General features: G+C 43.4%; 1 protein-coding gene across 2 annotated transcripts in view; it reads left to right on the top strand.

The window, feature by feature from the left end:
* The first annotated feature begins 228 nt into the window (after window positions 1-228).
* The window catches only part of CNOT6 (CCR4-NOT transcription complex subunit 6), a 68,993-nt gene continuing 60,957 nt past the window's right edge, over window positions 229-8,264 (top strand). Inside the window, exon 1 of one of the 2 annotated variants that reach the window (XM_034655824.1) lies at window positions 229-635. The gene's annotated coding sequence lies outside the window, so the exon portion shown is untranslated. The remainder of the gene's footprint in view (window positions 636-8,264) is intronic. The other variant, XM_034655823.1, reaches the window with a different exon arrangement.

The raw sequence follows: 8,264 nt of genomic DNA, 5'->3' as shown, positions 1-8,264 counted from the left end.
AAGAGGAGAGAGAAGGGACGGAGCGGGTAAGGAGAGACGGAAAGCGGGAAGAGCAGCGGCAGGGCTGACCTAGGAGCGCGCCGGGCCGGTCCACCGCCGCCCAGCGCGGGGGAGTCCGAGGGGGCGGGGCTTGGGCACGGCGTGCGGGGAGCCACCCACCCCGCCGGACACCGAATGGTCGCGCCCGGCGGCGCTGGCCAATGGGCGGCCGGGATGTTGAAGCGGCGGCGGCGGTCGGGGTGCTCGCTGGCTGGGGGACGGCGGCCGCCGCCATGATGCTTGTTTGCTTTCAATGAAAACGAGGGGGGCGCGAAGGAGGAGGCGGCGGCGTCCGTGGCGGCGGCGTCGGCGGCGGGGAGGCGAAGGCGGCAGTGGGCGCAGCGAGGAGGGCGAGGCCGGGGGCCGAGAGGGCGGGAGGGCGTAGTGGCGGCCCGTCGGGGCGGCTGAGGCGGGCGGCTGACGCGGTGGCGCTTCGGAGGGGGAACAAAGAGCGGCGGCTGAGGCGGCGGAGGAGCGGCGGCGGCGGCGCTGCAGCAGCGGGCGGGACTGGTATGGTGGTTCCACAGGTCAGACCCCGCTGCACTCACAGGGAGGAGGCGGCGGCAGCGGCGGAGGAAGGCGGCGCACCCCGAGAGGTGAGCGAGACGGACCCGAGGCCCGGCCGGGCGCTGCTCCCCGCACTGGCCGCGCACGGACCCCGCTCGGTCGTGCCCTCTGGGACCGCGGCGCGCGGGGCCATGGCGCGGGCAACTTGAGTTTTGTGGGTGGCGGAGCTGGCGGCTGTTGCGGGTCTTCCGGACGCGCCGCCGTGGTGATCCGGATGGGTCCCAGGCCGCGCCCCCCGCGCCCAGCCCGGGGGTGGGGGGCGTTGATTGACGGCGGGGGCGTGCAGGGGGCGGGGGCAGGGCGCCCTGGCCCTGGGACCCCGGCTGCGGCCCCCCGGAAGCGGCGAGTGGGTGTCCGGGACTCTTGGCCACGATGGGTGGCAACTTTGGCGGAGTGGCTGTGTGGGATTGTGCGTCGTGGAGTGTGGAACTTCGCAGTTACCGCAACGCTGGAAACCAACTGTTGATCCCCCCGACCCCCAAAAGTATTTAAAATTCAGTTTAACGCAGATTTGGGGGGAGGGGATGGGAGTGACGATGACCTGGTTAAAGAGGCACTTAGCACCAGATGAAGAGATTTCTAGTATTGCTCAGAACTCGGAGATAGCCCTAATTACTTGAAGTAGTTTTCTCCCCTAACCCCAACCAATCTCTCCCTTTTTATTTCTAAATGCCAATCGTTATTTTCTTTGGAAACTTTTTTTCCCCCTGGGACTCTTTTCCTCCCTCCCCTTCCGCAGAGAGCCTGCTCACGAACACCTGTAACCTTTTCTTTAACTGTTACTGCAGATGTCAACATTGTGAATAGTCCTCTTGCTTGACCTTCTTGGATTTACTGTGTTAAGCTGACGTGGTTTAAATAATCTGCTTGAATTTGAGTTCCTATACTTACCTGTTTTCTAGGTGGATTGTCTCATTAGTGCTAGTGCGTAATTTCTTGCATTCTTTTATCTGGAAATTTAATTTTGGAGAGGAAAAGTGGGAATGTGAACTAATGAAGAATTAAACGGCCGTAATAGCACTAGGTGTGTTTCACAGCATGCTGGGGTTTACCATTTCAAAACAGTTTTGTAGGCTTTCCGGGCTGGTATGGTCATGGATCAAAACGTTTTGAAGACTTTCTTTTGTAATTGCTGTCAGAGCAGTTATCACAGACTTCAGAATGTGATGACTTTTAGAATGAAAATTGCGTACTGTTTTTAGATCTAGTCCAGTCAACGTGCTGTAAACAAAATATTTGAAAAGCTACGAATGTGTAAACTGTGACCCAGAAAGATTAAAATGACTTGCCCAAGGTACTTGCCGTTAGGAGGGAAAGCACATGAGAATGTGAGGTATTTGCTGGAGATTACTTCTTTTGGGAGGGCAGAAGCGTTTTAATGGGTAGAAGTTATTTGTGGTCATTGTATCTCTTCAGTTTGCAGGTGAACAAGATACTAAATGAAGTAGTCAAAAAATAAGGATGGGACAGAAGATATTTTCTCGTGAGATTGAGAGATTCATTCTGAAAGTTGATTCTTGCATAGTTTCAAAAGTATCTTGATCAGCGGTAATGTAGGGGAAGAAGCCCTTTTGAATGCCTGTTTGGTTTGTAGGTGTTTTCAGGTTTCTTAAATCTTGGTGGCACATTAAAACTACAATTATTGGGAAATTTCAGACTATTTTCTCTTGACTAGAAACGAAGTTGGTTATAGAACTTGGTCCTGACTTCAAATAAAAAAAAAAGGCATTGAAGGAATTTGCCTACTGTACTTATAGTTTATAAATAAGCCATTTTGGTTGGTGCTTAGGCATCCCGCTATACGCACGTTAACCTTCTTATATTCTTTGAAGCATAAGGTTTTTTCATATCTTAGTGCAATGGAAAGGGATAATATACGTAAGGCATACTGGTCAGTGCTGCTCACAGCTGTAACCGTTGGGCCGTGGGGGATGAGGGACCAATATCTTCACACTTGTAACTTTCCCAGATGCAAGGTACACTGGTTGGGGAGCTTTGCTTTTAAAGTGTTTATCACTTTGGAAAAGTCCAGATAGGTTTGGCTAAGGACATGTATTTTAATGCAGAAAGACTTGGATTTGTGGGTGTGCAGTACTTATTTACACTTTTTGGTTGTGAATGGAACTTTTGTTAATGTCTAGAAAACAGTTCCAATTTCAGTTTTCAAATCCTTACCTTCCACTTTTGACGTTCTTTTTTCTTTAACCTTGCCTGCTACTCACTTTACGAAGGTAGCCATTTTACAACAAAAGTGTGGTTAAGAAAACGCTGTGAAATTAAGAAATACCAAATAAATTAAAGTGTAATCTTATGGTACACAGAGTCTGGCGCATTAGAGTACAATGGAATGCACCATATTTTTGTATTTGAATGAATAATTAAAGAGGAGAAAGTTATTTATGTCCAAAGTGGGGACTCCTATATACACTGCCTTAATCTTCCCTGGCCTTTACCTCTCCCTCATCCATTTATATTTTCTTGATAACTTAATTTATGTGTCAAGGAATAGTATATGCTGGACACAGCGTTGGACCCTAAGAATTTAAAAATGAACTCTACTCAGTTTTTGCCATGTAGTCTATCAGTGTTTGGAGGTGTACAAAGTGCTATGAGAGAACGGAAGAATGGATGAATAAATTTGTGGAAGGTGTGGGACCACTTTACAGAAAATAGCAACAGAGTTGGTGTTTGTCAAACTGTGGTGAGGGGGTCATTTCAAACAGAAGGGAATGGTGGGGGCACTGAGGTGCCAGAAGTTGGGGTACGGCCAGTGGTGAGGTGATACTAGGACAGGGAGAGTGACTGAAGATAAGCCTGCAAAGCTGTGTCCTAGATTTTGAAGGACCATGCTTGCTCAACTAAAACTGAAATTTGTATCTTTATCCCAAAAGAAGGGAGCCAAAATATTTTTATTAGGGGAGTAAGGTGATTTATAGACTACTTTGGCATCAGTGTAGAGGATTGAGTGGAGGCCCTACATATAAAAAAGTCACTTAGAGTATGGAGTTAGTGATTCTCAATCTTTTTAACTTGGTTATAGTGTATTTTGTGTTCTGTAGTTCCTTTTAAAATGGACTCGAGGGTTTGGCCAATTGCTCTACAATACAGGGTGATTTAAAATCAAAGTGTCAGGATATTTTAGAAGTTAAAAGCAGTCAAAACAATGAAACAATGAAACGGGGCACACTTGAAAATTCAGGCACTGAGAACTTGTTTTTTGAGTTAGGCTTAAGTGGATGGTAGAGCTTAAGAGAAAGAAAGAGAAAACTGGAGAAAACCACCCTCTGTTTACCAGAAGTGAGAGGCACCAAGTTTAAAGGTTGTGACTATCCTAATAGTTCACTGGGACATGGGCTGTATGTAGGTGAAACTTGGGGGAGGGCAGAGTTTTCTCTCCAGTAACTTACTGCAGTTGGAATATTGAAATTTTCTTGAAGTCTAAGAGCTCATCATCATACAGCTGATAATTTATGTAGTTCATTCTGCTATGAAGCAGCATGTAGGTTCCTGAAAGTTATCATGGTATGCAAAATTGTGCAGTAAAAACTACAGGCTCACAGGGAAAAATGAGGTCGAAACACAACACTCAAAAACCTAGTGACTTACTGTTAAAAACAAACCTGATGAAAATGGTAACACAGTTTTACATATGTGAAATGGCTAAGGAATATATAAATACTATAATAAATGTCGAACTTTACATTGAGAAAAACGTGGTTTGCTTGTGGAGATGGGCATGGAAAGGTTTGCTGCTTGTGAGTTCCTGTGAAATGGTAGAAATCAGGTTACCTGAAATCAGGTGGAAAGTTATAGTAACACCAGATGTGGGTGGGTGGGTGTGGCTCATACCACATGGAGAACTGAGGGGGCGGGTAGTGTTTGAGGTGTGTGTGTTTTGTGTATTTCTGCACAGCTCTCTGTTCAGCTGAGTGCAGTTTTCTACCTTCATCTAGTGTGGTAGATGCAAATGAGCAATGGTATGCAAATTAGAATTTTGCATTGTGCTCACATTCCCTGATATATCAATCACGTTGGAACAAATTCATATTTCAGAACAAGCAATATAGTAGAACTAATTATACTTGAATACAGCATTTTAAAATAGTGCTAAAACTCGGTTCCAAAAATAGTCAGACACCCATATGTCAGGCGCCATGTATAGGCTTGCTGTCCTTGTGGGGCTTATGGTCTTTTGTCCCAAGTAGATTTATAGTGGAGTATAAAGACGAATGAACCAATAAAGCACTCATCATGTTATACAGTAATGAGGAATATACAATGCATTTGGGTCATACTAAGGAAGGAACAGCTAATTCTGCTTGGGAAACTTGATGGAGTCATCTCAGAGGTCTTTGAACTGAGTTTTGAAGGGTGAATAGGCACTTGTCAGGCCGAGTAGGACTTTTGATGGAGGAGAAGCATCTGCAAAGTCAGCTTACATACAACTTGAGCTGTGAAACATAGGATGCAAAAATGTGAGGGACAGGAGGAGTGGCCGGAAACAGTTTGTGAATAGTCTTAGGCTTTTTCTTGAAGTATTGGGACTTTAATGGGGATCCATTGAGAGGTTAAGTGAATAGGGGTGGGGATATTGTGACACACTTTTTCGGGAGAGACATAGTAAAATGTGGAGCTTGAATGAAAGGGGTCAAGAAACTGGGGCCAGAGAATTCTTTTAAGTCCTTGTGAGAGGTCAAGGACATAATAGGAGCTGGAAAAGAATAGGATAAAATTTGAAAGATATCAGAATTAGGGACAGATAAGCAATGAGTTATAAAAATAGGGTACCATTCAGAAGTTTTTTCTGCTGAGTAACTTGGTATGATTTAACTTGGGCAGTAGAGGAAGAAGAGCAGATTTGGCCACGGAAAGTGGAATAGCTTGCTTTTGATCCTAAGTTTCACAGGGCCTGTTGGATATGTAGGTGGATATATCTAATAGGTATCTGGACCAGAGAGTGGTTGGGGATTTTATAGATTTGGTCCATATATAGTTAGTATTGGAAGTTAGAAGATCACTGGGGAAGAGTGTATGAACAAATGCTTTTCACCTTTTTTGGGGAGGTATGGTCCCTATTTGAGAATCAGTTGAGAATTTTGGCCCCTGCTGAGGAGAATGAAAGTATGCATACACTTAAGTGTGAAACTTACTCATGGAGCTCAGCTTAATAGAGGACAGGAAGAGGAGAGGACCAAGGGAATCCTTAGGAGCAGCCAACATTATGTTTTGGACAGGACTGCAATAAAATGGATAATGAGGTAGGAGAATAGGAGCGAGCAAAATTACAGATGCCAAGAGTGCTGGGCAAGAGGGACTTTTCAGTGGCGACAAGTGACAGCCAGGTTTAGGGTAGGATGAGCTCTGAGAATGGTTTAATAGGATTTGGTGGTTATGTGAATATAAGCAGAGCAAATTTTTCTGGGACTGGGGAGGTAGAAGTCAGACTGTAGATTAGGTTTTAAGCAAATGCGAGGTTAGGAAAAAGGTTATAGACTGCTGTTTGAAAGTTTAAAGTGGAAAGAGGGTAATAGTTTAAAGAAGAGACAGGGTTGAGGGAAGGTTGACACCTATGTTGGTTACCAGCCTTATGTTTTCTTTAAGTCCAAAACAGGAAATATATTTCTAATATATATATTTATATATCAGACTCTCCCCCTGATATATTGGCTTAAATGATTGACTTTTTATTTGGTTACATAAAGTTATTTTCTTTGTGGAGTTTTATGGGATTTCAAAAACAGGAAAATCTTCCTCATTGGACATGGAGCTGATGTAAAATCATATTAGAACTTTCAGTTCTAAGTTACTGGAAGACTAAAATGTAATTTTCATACACCTTGCTAGGTTTGTATTTGTCCTGTTCTCAACAGTCCAAAGTTGAGTTAAATGTTTGATGCACTTTTATTTTTATTATTTTTTTTAGAGAGAGAGTGCAAGTGAGAGAGCGGGGGAGGGGCAGAGGGGGAGAGAATCCCAAGCAGACCCCCGCTGAACATGGAGCTTGGCTAGATCCCACAGTCTAGAGATCATGACCTGAGCCGAAATCAGGAGTTGGTCCTTTAACCAACTGAGCCACCCAGGTACCCCTAAGTGTAGAATAGTAGCGAAGAAGGAATTATTAGGCATAGTAATTTTTCTTTCAAAGTTATTTGCTACAAATGTATACTTTACAAAGTAAGCATGTGGCGATCTAACAAAACAGAAAATAGGTGGTGATCTTTGTATCCAAAAAGAGTATTAAAGTTGATTCTCTGGATATGTCTACCTGTTGTAGATAGATTTTTTTTTTAAGTAGGCAGATTTTGAGAGGGGGAGGTGTGGTGGGATAGATGAAAAAGGGTATTAGAGGAGTCCCTGCTAATTGAAGACCAAACAAATGAAGATTTATTCACGGTAAGTCAAAAATATTATTTGCACTCAGCTTTTTGGGGGGCAATTTTTTCTTTCATAAGATTGTGTATAGTTGTATGCAGACGCCGCAGCATCATAAAGCAGGGTCTGATGAAGCCAACTGCCATGTTTTGTGGAACAATAGCTCTTCATATATTTCCATCTAAGATTGTTGAACGTGAAAACTGTACTTTATTTGGGACAGCTAAAGAATTATCACTTGTTTTCTAATTTTAGGGAAACTAGAGAAACTCAGGGATTTGTAGTCACAGAAAAAAATCGCTTTGTTGAATGCTAATGATGTGATAGGCGTTGTGCTTTACGTGTGTTAATCCTCATGCCAAAATTGTGAGGTAGATATCATTTTATAAATGAGGAAGCTTTAGCCTTAAAGATGAATGTAAACATCCTCTAGACATAGGTCTGTTTGACTCTAGTTTGTATTCTTAATTTCACTGTACTCCCCCCACTTCCATCCTACATACACACATGGTGATGTGGCTTGGAATGGGCCTTTGATACAGATTTGATAATACGGAGAGACCTAGTCTCTGCTCGCTCCAGACTTAAAACCATTTACATTAGTGGCTAAGCATGTTGATAGATGAGAGCTACCTGTCCGATTCTTAATATTTGTGATTCTGTTTTAGGTTATGGTGCAAAAACCTCATGAAAGTCCCCATAAGAATACTATTCATGTCGGTCAAAAATCCAGTTTTAAACATGTCACTGTTTTAGGAAAAGGTGGTCACATAATGCAGTCAAAAAGCAGTGGATAGAGAACTCCATTTGAACGGAGTTGCTTTAGATTTCTTTGCAAATCTTCTGAAACATCACTCTCTAGCTTTAGAGCAATATTCTAGTGTTATTAAAGGCTTCTTGGTGATTTGTAAGGTCAGCATTTTATGAATAATTTTCTTTTAGGGGAAAAAAAGGTCTAGTGGGTTAAAACTGATTGCTAGTACATTAAAACCTCCCAAGTGATTGTATATATGAATTAGCAGCTGGAATAAATGTCGAGTGCCTCACGAGACCAAAATCCTCACTAAATAATGGTAGTTAGACTATTATGGGTCATTGTAAGAGAGGAAGAAACAAATAGATTATGGAAAGTCTGACGAAAGAAATGAAAATATTTCTGTTGGCATCTGTCGCTTGGTGCTGAAGCTGTGAACCAGGTTATTGTTGCTGATCTCATGTTAAGGAGCACATTTAGGATTCATGGCCTCGCTTGCCTTACCTTTTTGATCTTGGTGAGGTTTTACCCC

This window comes from Ailuropoda melanoleuca, chromosome 3 (assembly GCF_002007445.2).
Source record: "Ailuropoda melanoleuca isolate Jingjing chromosome 3, ASM200744v2, whole genome shotgun sequence".
NCBI classification, from domain to species: Eukaryota; Metazoa; Chordata; class Mammalia; order Carnivora; family Ursidae; genus Ailuropoda; species Ailuropoda melanoleuca.
The sequence above is the reverse complement of the archived record's forward strand: the minus strand, read 5'-3'. Positions and strand labels throughout refer to the sequence as shown.